This window comes from Taudactylus pleione, unplaced genomic scaffold, assembly GCF_031769625.1.
Source record: "Taudactylus pleione unplaced genomic scaffold, aTauple2 ptg001329l, whole genome shotgun sequence".
Classification (NCBI taxonomy): Eukaryota; Metazoa; Chordata; class Amphibia; order Anura; family Myobatrachidae; genus Taudactylus; species Taudactylus pleione.
In genome coordinates, this window is record NW_028285729.1 from 177773 (window position 1) to 187889 (window position 10117).

The window sequence follows — 10117 nt, forward strand, 5'->3', positions numbered from 1 at the left end:
GAGATCTCTATCATTGCTCTGTACTAATTCTATAACCAGTAATCAAACGTCTGGTGTATAGAGCATTAATCAGCACTATAATATGATTTCAACAATGAATCACCTTAGGTCAGGGCTGGCATCAGAAAATGTGGGGCCCGGTACAAATGAAAAAAACAGGGCCCTAACCTCCTTGGTAACTCACCCTAAAGGATTGGTGGACGCAGTTGTGTGAGGTTGAGGTCTGGTACCTGGAGCATGTGCATGCAATGAGCTCCCACCACAGTACTGACATATATATATATATATATAAATATATATATATATATTAGGGGTGAGCGGGTTCGGTTTTACTCAGTTTTACCCGGATCTTTTTATTGGCTGTCGCCGAACATGTGTTTTGGATAGCGAATGAAATCGAGCCAAAGTTGCGGTAAAGTGGCGAAAAGAACCGAGTAAAACCGAGTAAAACCGAACCCGCTCACCCCTACACACATTACACATAACAATAATAAACAGTTAAACAGTACATTTTAAATATGTAAGATATTTGCCTTTAAAGATTAAAAATGAATAAAGGATTTTTTATTCAGTGAGAAAAGCCTGATGACTTACAGCAGGAAGCTGTACTTACCTGCCACCCAGAGGTTCAGTTACTGTGGTGTGGAACGCAGCACGGACATGGCAAGGGGGCAGAGGCACACATGGGGGGAGACACACCTTGGTAAAAGGGACAGAGGTGCATATAGGGAGAGGCACACTTAGGTAAAGGACACAAAGGGCCAAATGTAATAGGGTGAGAGTTTAGAAAATGTGAGAGTTTAGCAGTAAACTCTCACATTGGTTGTTTTATCTTCAAAATGGGAAAACATCTGAATGAGATTTTAAATCGTGAGAGTTTTCTAAGTCTAAAAAAACATGCAAGTTCGCTCTGTTACTTTGTTTTTGGACTCTATTACATTGACAAAGTTTAAAAAATGTCAGAAACTCTCACTTTTCTAAATTCTCACCCTATTACATTTGGCCCAAAGACACAGATAGGAAGGGAGCAGAGTCAAAAATGGGAAGCGGGCAGAGGCACAGATATGGAGATGGGGCAAAGGCTGAGATATGTGGGAACAGGGGCACAGATATGTGGGAACAGGGGCACAGATATGGGAGAACAGGGGCACAGATATGTGGGAACAGGGGCACAGATATGGGAGAACAGGGGCACAGATATGGGGGAGCAAAGACATATGGGTAGGGCACAGAGATAGAGATTTGGGGAGGGGGGACAGAGGCAGGATTCAGGAATAGTAAAGTGGGACAGATAGATTGTATAGGAGGGGGGGATGGGCAGAGGCACCTCTGTGTGCACACTAGAGATGGCAAGTGAGTGAATGTCTCAACACACTGACTCAAATCATTCAGATGAGTGAATGATTCGAGTCACTCAGTGTTTGGTGAGTCAAGACACCCACCTCCCTTAGCCTCTCTGTCACCTCCCCTAGCCTCTCTGTCACCTCCCCTACCTCTCTGTCACCTCTATAGCCTCTCTGTCACCTCCCCTAGCCTCTCTGTCACCTCCCCAGCCTCTCTGTCACCTCCCCTAGCCTCTCTGTCACCTCTATAGCCTCTCTGTCACCTCCCCTAGCCTCTCTGTCACCTCCCCTACCTCTCTGACACCTCTATAGCCTCTCTGTCACCTCCCCTAGCCTCTCTGTCACCTCCCCAGCCTCTCTGTCACCTCCCCTAGCCTCTCTGTCACCTCCCCTAGCCTCTCTGTCACCTCCCCAGCCTCTCTGTCACCTCCCCCAGCCTCTCTGTCACCTCCCCTAGCCTCTCTGTCACCTCTATAGCCTCTCTGTCATCACCCATAGCCTCTCTGTCACCTCCCCTACCTCTCTGTCACCTCTATTGCCTCTCTGTCACCTCCCCTAGCCTCTCTGTCACCTCCCCAGCCTCTCTGTCACCTCCACCAGCCTCTCTGTCACCTCCCCTAGCCTCTCTGTCACCTCCCCCAGCCTCTCTGTCACCTCTATAGCCTCTCTGTCACCTCCCCTAGCCTCTCTGTCACCTCTATAGCCTCTCTGTCACCTCCCCTAGCCTCTCTGTCACCTCTATAGCCTCTCTGTCACCTCCCCTAGCCTCTCTGTCAGTGGTAGCTAGTGAATGGCAGCTCCGCCCCCTACACTGCTGATCCGACCTGATCATACTTCTGTGCACTGAGGGCCTGATTCAGAGCTGGACGCTATTTGCGGACGCTCGTTCAGAAAAAGGGGCTGGCTATTTAAATTGAGCGCTCGCTCTTTGCGGTCTGTTGACACCTCTGTCTGAACGAGCGAACGAAACATGCGCTCGCTATTTTGTAAAGACGCCCCTTGGCCGCTCTTATCATACGTCATCTCCGCTATTTATTTGATTAATCGAGTTCATCGAAAGGCGTATGAACTGCTCGCTATTCTTGTGGGAGCATTTTCCTACCGCAATCATGCGAGCAGGTCAGGCTTAAAGACAACCAAGTGACGTGGTCGATGACGCTGCTTTGTTAATTATGCACACCCATAAAACGCCCGTTTTGACCGTTTGGCACGCCTGTGTTCGGATCTCCACTCCCCGTTTTCAAGCACCTTCCCGTTACCACCCACAAACGCCTCATTCTGTCACTCAAATTACCAGCCCCTCGCTATTTTGCGAACACACGATTTCCGACTGCACTGACTGGTTGGCGCATGCGCATTACGACCCATATACATGCGCAGATGTGCGAACATCGCTCGGAGTGAACGAGCGGCCGCTTACGAGCGGCTTTGAATCAGGCCCTGAGTCAGATCAGCAGTGTAGGGGGCGGAGCTGTCAGTGACTCACTCTGAGTCGCTGGCTCCCCTGCTGGCTACAGCACTGCATTACCTAAAGAGTCGTGTCTCGAGACACTGACTCGAGACACTTCACTGAGTTGAGCCATGTGGCTCAACTCAGTGTAGTGAATCATTCTGCCCATCTCTAGTGTGCACTGCAGTTGCTCTCTCACATTTCTTTCCTCAGTACACACAGTGGCCCTCATTCAGAGGCGGTCGGAGGATGCAAGCGGTCGCTGAGAAACTGGGCGGCCGCTTGCATCCTGACTGCCCGCCTCTGTTTTGGTCATTAGGCTGTGGGTTTACACCCACAGCTCTAACAACCGCTAGGGTGATGGTCGCGATGGTCATAGACCATCGCGACCATCGGGGCTTACGACGAGACCCTAGGGTAGGGTTTCACTTGTCGTAAGCCCCGGAGAGCTTCTGGCTCTGTCAGAGCCAGAAGCTCTCCACTGACATCACTAGTGATGTCAGTGGGGCCTCCCCCAAATGTCAGGCGTTCCCATGGGAATGCCTCCGTTTGGGCTGCCACCCCCCCGGCCCGCCTTCCAAACGGGGTGAGCTGTCAATCAACATTGACAGCTCGCCCCCTTTGGAAAGAGACCCGCTACGACCGGCACTGTTGGTCATAGCGGGTCTCACACATGCGCACAAAGGAGCCGGCTCCCTCGTGCGCATGCGCACTTGACAAACATCGAGGCGGCCATGCGGTCGTAGACCGTACGGCCGCCTCTGAATGAAGCCCTGTATCTGGCCAATGAGAGCAGGGGGGAGGACAGGAGGAGAGCTGAGGGTGGAGCAACTAGTATGGAGGCAGACTCGCAGAGGTGATACTACTAACTTATTTGATGGGGTCCTGAGAGGGGGACCTGTCTGTAAGAGGGGGCCCAGTGCTCCTAATAAATTTATTATAAGATGGTCCTCCAGCAGCTGCTCTGCACTGGCCGGAGACTTAATTAATGAGTCATCACACACAGCTCAGCTGTGTCCTGTGTGTGATGCCTCATTCCTAGAACTCTCTCTGTGTCCTGTGTGTGATGCCTCATTCCTAGAACTCTCTCTGTGTCCTGTGTGTGATGACTCATTCCTAGAACTCTCTCTGTGTCCTGTGTGTGATGCCTCATTCCTAGAACTCTCTCTGTGTCCTGTGTGTGATGACTCATTCCTAGAACTCTCTCTGTGTCCTGTGTGTGATGCCGCATTGCGAATTCAGGCAATATCACAGGGATTTACTATAAATCCCTTGCAGGGACAGAGCTTGCGATAAAGCTCTGTCCCTGCGGATCCCATCCGCACTCTAGTCGCGGTATTTTCTGAAAAAATACCGCGACTAAGAGCCCGCGCATGCGCCGACCGACCACCGCTACTACCCCCCACTGACGCTAAGCCCTGCCCCCCGGCACTAAGCCCCGCCCCCCGCGATCGCGGACCCCCGCGACCCCCCCTCCCTTCATTACACTTACCTGCATCCTCCTGGCCTCCGGTGATCTTCTCCGGGCTTCCCGATCAGGTGATCTCCCATACTGCACTGGGGCCCGATCACCTGATGACCGGGCCCCAGTGCACTGTGGGAGACCAGCTGACCGGAGAGGAGCCATCACCGGAGGCCCGATCACCGGTCCCTGGAGTCAGGTAAGGAAAAAAAAAATGTTTAATTTTTTTTTCTTTTTTTTTACAGTAATCAGCTTGCGGTCTGCTTAGACCACATAGCTGATTACTGGTACCGGCTCCCGGCTCTGCACTCCCCATTAGAGCAGAGTGGGAGCCCGGTAACTGGGGGAGACCCTGGATAACGCCACCTCCAGGTGGCATTATTATCACAGGGCTTCCCCCGGTATTTTTTTACAATTTATTTTTAGTAACTTGCACACAGATCACATTTCCCATTACAATTATGGGAAATGCGATCTGCTTTACTAAAAATAAGTGATACTGGGGGTTGGAGTAGAATTTTACTAATTCTACTCCAATTGCCCTGTAATAACTACAGGTGAAACTAAAATAATGTGAAAAGGGTGTGAAAACAAAAAAAGTTTTTCTAGACCTGGAAATATACATTAAAAATGATCTTATACACACAAGAACACACATAAAAGAAGTGAATGGCAATAACATACTCCCCACTTCCAGCAACCAATCATTAGAATTGGAAGAGAAATATTCCCTTTGGTCAGTTTAGAAGAGTGCAACGGAATTGCACAGAAAATGAAGTCTATCAAACACAAAGTGAAGAGTTAAAAAGAAACTTCATGGAAAAAGGATATAACAAAATGGAATTAGAGAAACAAATCCAGAAAGTAAACCAATTACAGAGACAAGATCTAGTCCGATATAAAACGAAAGTTAAAGATGACAATCTGGAACCGCTTTTTATCACCCAATTTAACAGCAATTCACAACTCATAAAAAATATGATGGAAAAACACTGGCATATTCTGAAATTGGACAAAGATCTAAAGTCTATTATCTCAGATAAACCAAAAATAATTTATAGAAAAGCAAAAAACATTAAACAAGAATTAATAAAAAGTTTGTTATCACCAGAAAATAATATAAGTAAAAACAATAAAAATAAAGGTTATCATTACTGCCTTAACTGTAAAGCCTGTAAGAATCTAGACAAAGTTACCACTAAACCGAAAAAAGAATTCATATCAAATCAAACTGGAAAAATTTATCAGATAAAAGATCACATTACATGTGACACGGATGGAGTTATTTACATGTTGGAATGCCCTTGTGGGCTACAATATATTGGTCAAACAAAAAGAAAACTGAAAATCAGATTATCTGAACACCTATACAATATTAAAAGGGGATTAACCACGCACAGTGTGTGAAACCATTTCTTAGAAGTACACAATAAAAGTCCAACAGGATTAAAGTTTTCAGCCATACAGAAAGTTAACCATAACTGGAGAGGTGGAGATTTAACAAAGAATTTGAAAATGAAAGAATCCGAATGGATATTTAATATGAAGACTTTACAACCTTCCGGACTGAATATTGATTTTGAACTTAATGCTTTTTTATAAATTTTTTTTAATGGAATACATTTTTAACATTATAAACATATTGTACATTTTCGCTATTATGTCCTATTTTTCCTTTTCCTTTTTTCTAACTTTTTTTCTAACTTTTCTGATCCTATTTTTCCTTTTGACACACCTCTTGATAACAAATGTCCATCTAAGATATAGATCCAAGATGGCCTTGTTTCACATGCGGTTACCGCTATTTTTAGTCCCTTCCGGATTTGAACTTCCGTTTTTTAAGTGTAAACAAGTTTTTCTCCTATAAAAGGAGCACTTTTTAGGACATCAAGCCATCCTTGATAAAGTGCGTTTATCACATGAAACGCATTGGAGGCTATCAGTGGAGACCACCAGGACATTCTGCACACCTAGCGGAACTCCCCGCATCCACACCGTCACCCGCGGCACCCACCAAGTACATCATCACCCTCCGCAAGGCTGGGCCGGTCACGCCGGGATAGAACGCTGTAAACAACCCACAGCTGCAAGCCATGAGAGACGCTTTACCACCAGGAGGCAGCAGCGGGAAGGAGCGCGGAGATTAACATCTCAGTACCATTGGCAGGGATCGCATCATCACCGGGACAAGACCAACGGGACTTTACTGCCACTTCCATTCCAGGATAGAGGTAGGGAAAGTTAGTATGTGATCCCTTGTACATCTTTTGGAACTTATCCTAGTAGGTCTCCATTGAATTATCTCAAAAGAGCTATAAATCATCTATGGTGTTTGTCAAACTTTTTTCTTTTCTTCTCTCTCCTTTTTTCCTTGCTTGGTTTATTTTATTGGTTTTATTACATCAGTAGCGCTCTTATCATTTTTTATCAAGTTATTTATTTCATATAGGGCTGCTTTTCATTTAGCGCGGCTACACTGTATCTGCTATCCATAACCACTTACACCATACCTAATGGTTACTCAAATACACACTATGTTGTTAATAGTTTGATACATCATGATCATTTTATATTTATCAAACTTGTGGCTATATATTCCTTAAGTTCTGACTTCGTATTTCACTAGATGTATGACTCAGGTTCCCATAGTTGCTAGGAGTTACCATCGCCCACAGCGTTATTACACATCATTCTGTTTGTGGTTAAACTATAGCCGCACATCCACTTGCCGACTCCGGAAAGACAGTATGATTACAACCAGTGCTCGAAGTGTGACAGTATGCAGCGGTATGGCATACCGCCACTTCAAGCAATTAAGATTTTTTTTTCTCTCTAATAAGTTACATGACAGAGGGCTGCGTGGGTCTCCATCCCCTAGGATAGCCCGCTTAGCCAGCCGCAGTGTGTATTTATGCGACTGGCTCAGTGAATATCCTGGGCTGTCAATCACCGAGCTGCTGCCCGCCCTTCCGTGCCTATCCCCGCCCATCTGCGCTGTGAGCCGTTCGTCCCCCACTGGAAGAATCTCCTGAGAACTTGCCTGCTTCTGCTGGGTGCCCGTTCTGGATGCAGGCAGCTGTCCTGCTGAATGTCCACTCTGCAGCCTCCAAGCTGCAGAGTACAACAGGTTTGTAGTGCCAAACCCCCACCCACTTGCCGGGTATACCGCACCGCTGCCCGGATGTCCTCCTGCGTTGCCAGGTGAATGCCCCTGGGACCCGCCAGAAGGTCTCTGCAGCAGCATTACACGCAGCATTTGCAGAGACCAGCATTGGCTGTCTGTGTGTGCCCATCCCCCGCCGGTTTCTGTGTCAGCCTGAGCCTGACAGCCCCTCAAATTGGCCTCCGCGGTGATGGGGATTGTAAGCTTCCTGAAGGATCCCTGAAGCCTGGTTCTACTGCAGGGGGCAACCACCCCCCCTCCTGTCTCTACTACAGCTGTTGGTGCCACTACACTACTCCACTCCTCTGGGTGGTTCCCTCAGACAGCCTCCACCTCAGCAGCAACAGGTGAGTACAACAGGATTTCAGTTAGTGTGCCTCATTACCCCTGTTTTCCTCATGCTGGCATCCCTTTCCCTCTTTCTAATCTTCCCTCCCCGAGGCCTAAACCTAACCTACCCCCCTAATGCCTAAACCTAACCTCCCCCTCCCCACACCTTAAAACTAACCCCCTTGTGCTTAACCCGCAACCTAACCCAGTTGCTTACCTTCAGAATGCCGGCAGTCAGGATGCCGGCAGTCAGGATGCTGGCACTGGGATCCTGACAGGGGTCTGGACTCCGGCGCCAGTATTCTAAGCACCGGCACCCCCTTTGCTGGGTTATTAATCATATTCTGTGCCTCATTACCCCTGTGTGCCTCCCCGCCCCTCTGTGCCCCTCAACCTTTTCCTATCTTTGCCAATGTGTGTATGTTTTTTTTTTTATTCCTGTAGCCTATGTATTTTTTTCTTTCCCTATCGGTACTATTGTAGGCGATTCAAGTAATTGTGATGTTGAATAGCGCTGGGAATTTGTCCCAGAGCTATTCAAATGACCGCGCTATTAAACCTATCTAAAGGATTTATACCACAGTGCAGTCCATGATGCTGTTTTTCAATTTAGTGGGGCGCTGAGAACACTGCAACAGGCACTTTAGTTTGAAAATGTCCACCAGTTAGCGTGCCTAAACACCTGGCTTAAGGCGCACTAACTGGCATTTCCCAACTAAGGCCCGTATTCAATTAGCCGAGAAAAGCCGAAATCAGCAAAAAAGTATAGCCGATCGTGACTTTTCGCCAGTCGGAAACTTATCTCCGTATTCAATTCCAAATAGTTTCCGCGTACGCAAAAACACAATGCACTGTAATACGCAAAAAAGATTCGCCTCTGAATAGCACGAGAAAAAAAGTGACTTTTTTTTATTTTGGGGTGCAAAGGTGTGGGAACCACTCAGCACCCTTGGGACAGCCCCCCAAAGGATAACTGCGTCAAAAAAATCCCTAAAAAAAAAAGTGAGAAACACCCCAAAAAATTACTTAAATGGGGGCGAAAAAGTACAAAGTTAGGGTACTAACAAAAAAAGTAGTGAAATAAACTTTTGGGGGTCTGCAAGTATGGATAAGGTGTTTTTATGATTTCAGGTGCTTGCTGAAGGTGGGTTTTTTAAAACCTGTACTAATTCTATAACCAGTAATCAAACGTCCAGTGTATAGAGCATTATTCAGCAGTATAATATGATTTCAACAATGAATCACCTTAACTGTTATACGTAATTAATATACACAGTTTTGATGAGGCAAATAAATTGTGGATGATGTATAGTACATATGACATTAATTGGACATATATGTACCAATACTCATTACAATAAATAGACTCTGTACTGATATATAATCAGATGCACTAATAAGAGAACTAGAACCAAATGTTTAGTCAAAACCATATTGTCTCACTGTAGACTGAAACAATGTCCCACTATACAATGATATTCTGTTTCCATAACTGGGTAGGATCCTCTGAGGACTGACACAAGACATGGAGGTGGGACAGAGATCTATTCTCCCCTGTGATTGGTTGCTTAAAGTGTCAATCACAATTGAGGATTGAATGTAATAGGCGGATGCAGGTATTTAAGGAATGTCCGGTGGGTCACTCGGTTCTGCCCTTTTGATAAATAACCAGCGAGACGCGCATCAGGCATTCAGTGGTGCCAGTCTGAATATGTCTAAATAGAGGTGTTGTGATAAATGTATTATGTTTATGTCAGAGTACAAATACCCACAGCACCATAGGAGAAGTAAATAAGGGAGACTGTGTAGATTCTGAGAACGCAGCTGTTTGTCTTCATAGCCCCTGCTGACAGCCCATGTAAGATAGCTGATAAGGGGGGCGGTGTAAGTTCAGAGCTGCCTTCACTGCTCCTGCTGACAGCCCAGATGAGAAAATTGACAAGAGGGACTGAGCTAATGCAGATAGACAGCAGTCAGCAGTTTGCCTGTATTGTCCATACTGATAACCCCGGATGACATAAGATGTTTAGACCTAATTTGAATACAGCACTGTGAATAAAAAGGCAATAGAAGTAAATAAAATGATTATTATGAGTGCTATGAAACTGGAACAAACTTTAAAGCACCTCTAACATATTTGGGGCCCCTTTTACTACCAAAATATAACCCCTGTAGCGCTCGTTAAAAGGGGTTATGCCACCTTTCTGTATTTAGTAAACTGCGGTAATCTTAGATTACCGCTGTTTGTACAGCATCGCTCTCGCCATCTTTTAGATGGCGAGAGCGATGCGGGCCCCTGTTGCTGGTAATGGAAACCCGGCGGTGCCTTTCTGGCTTCAGCGAAACCTTCCAGGTACTGCCGGGTCTCC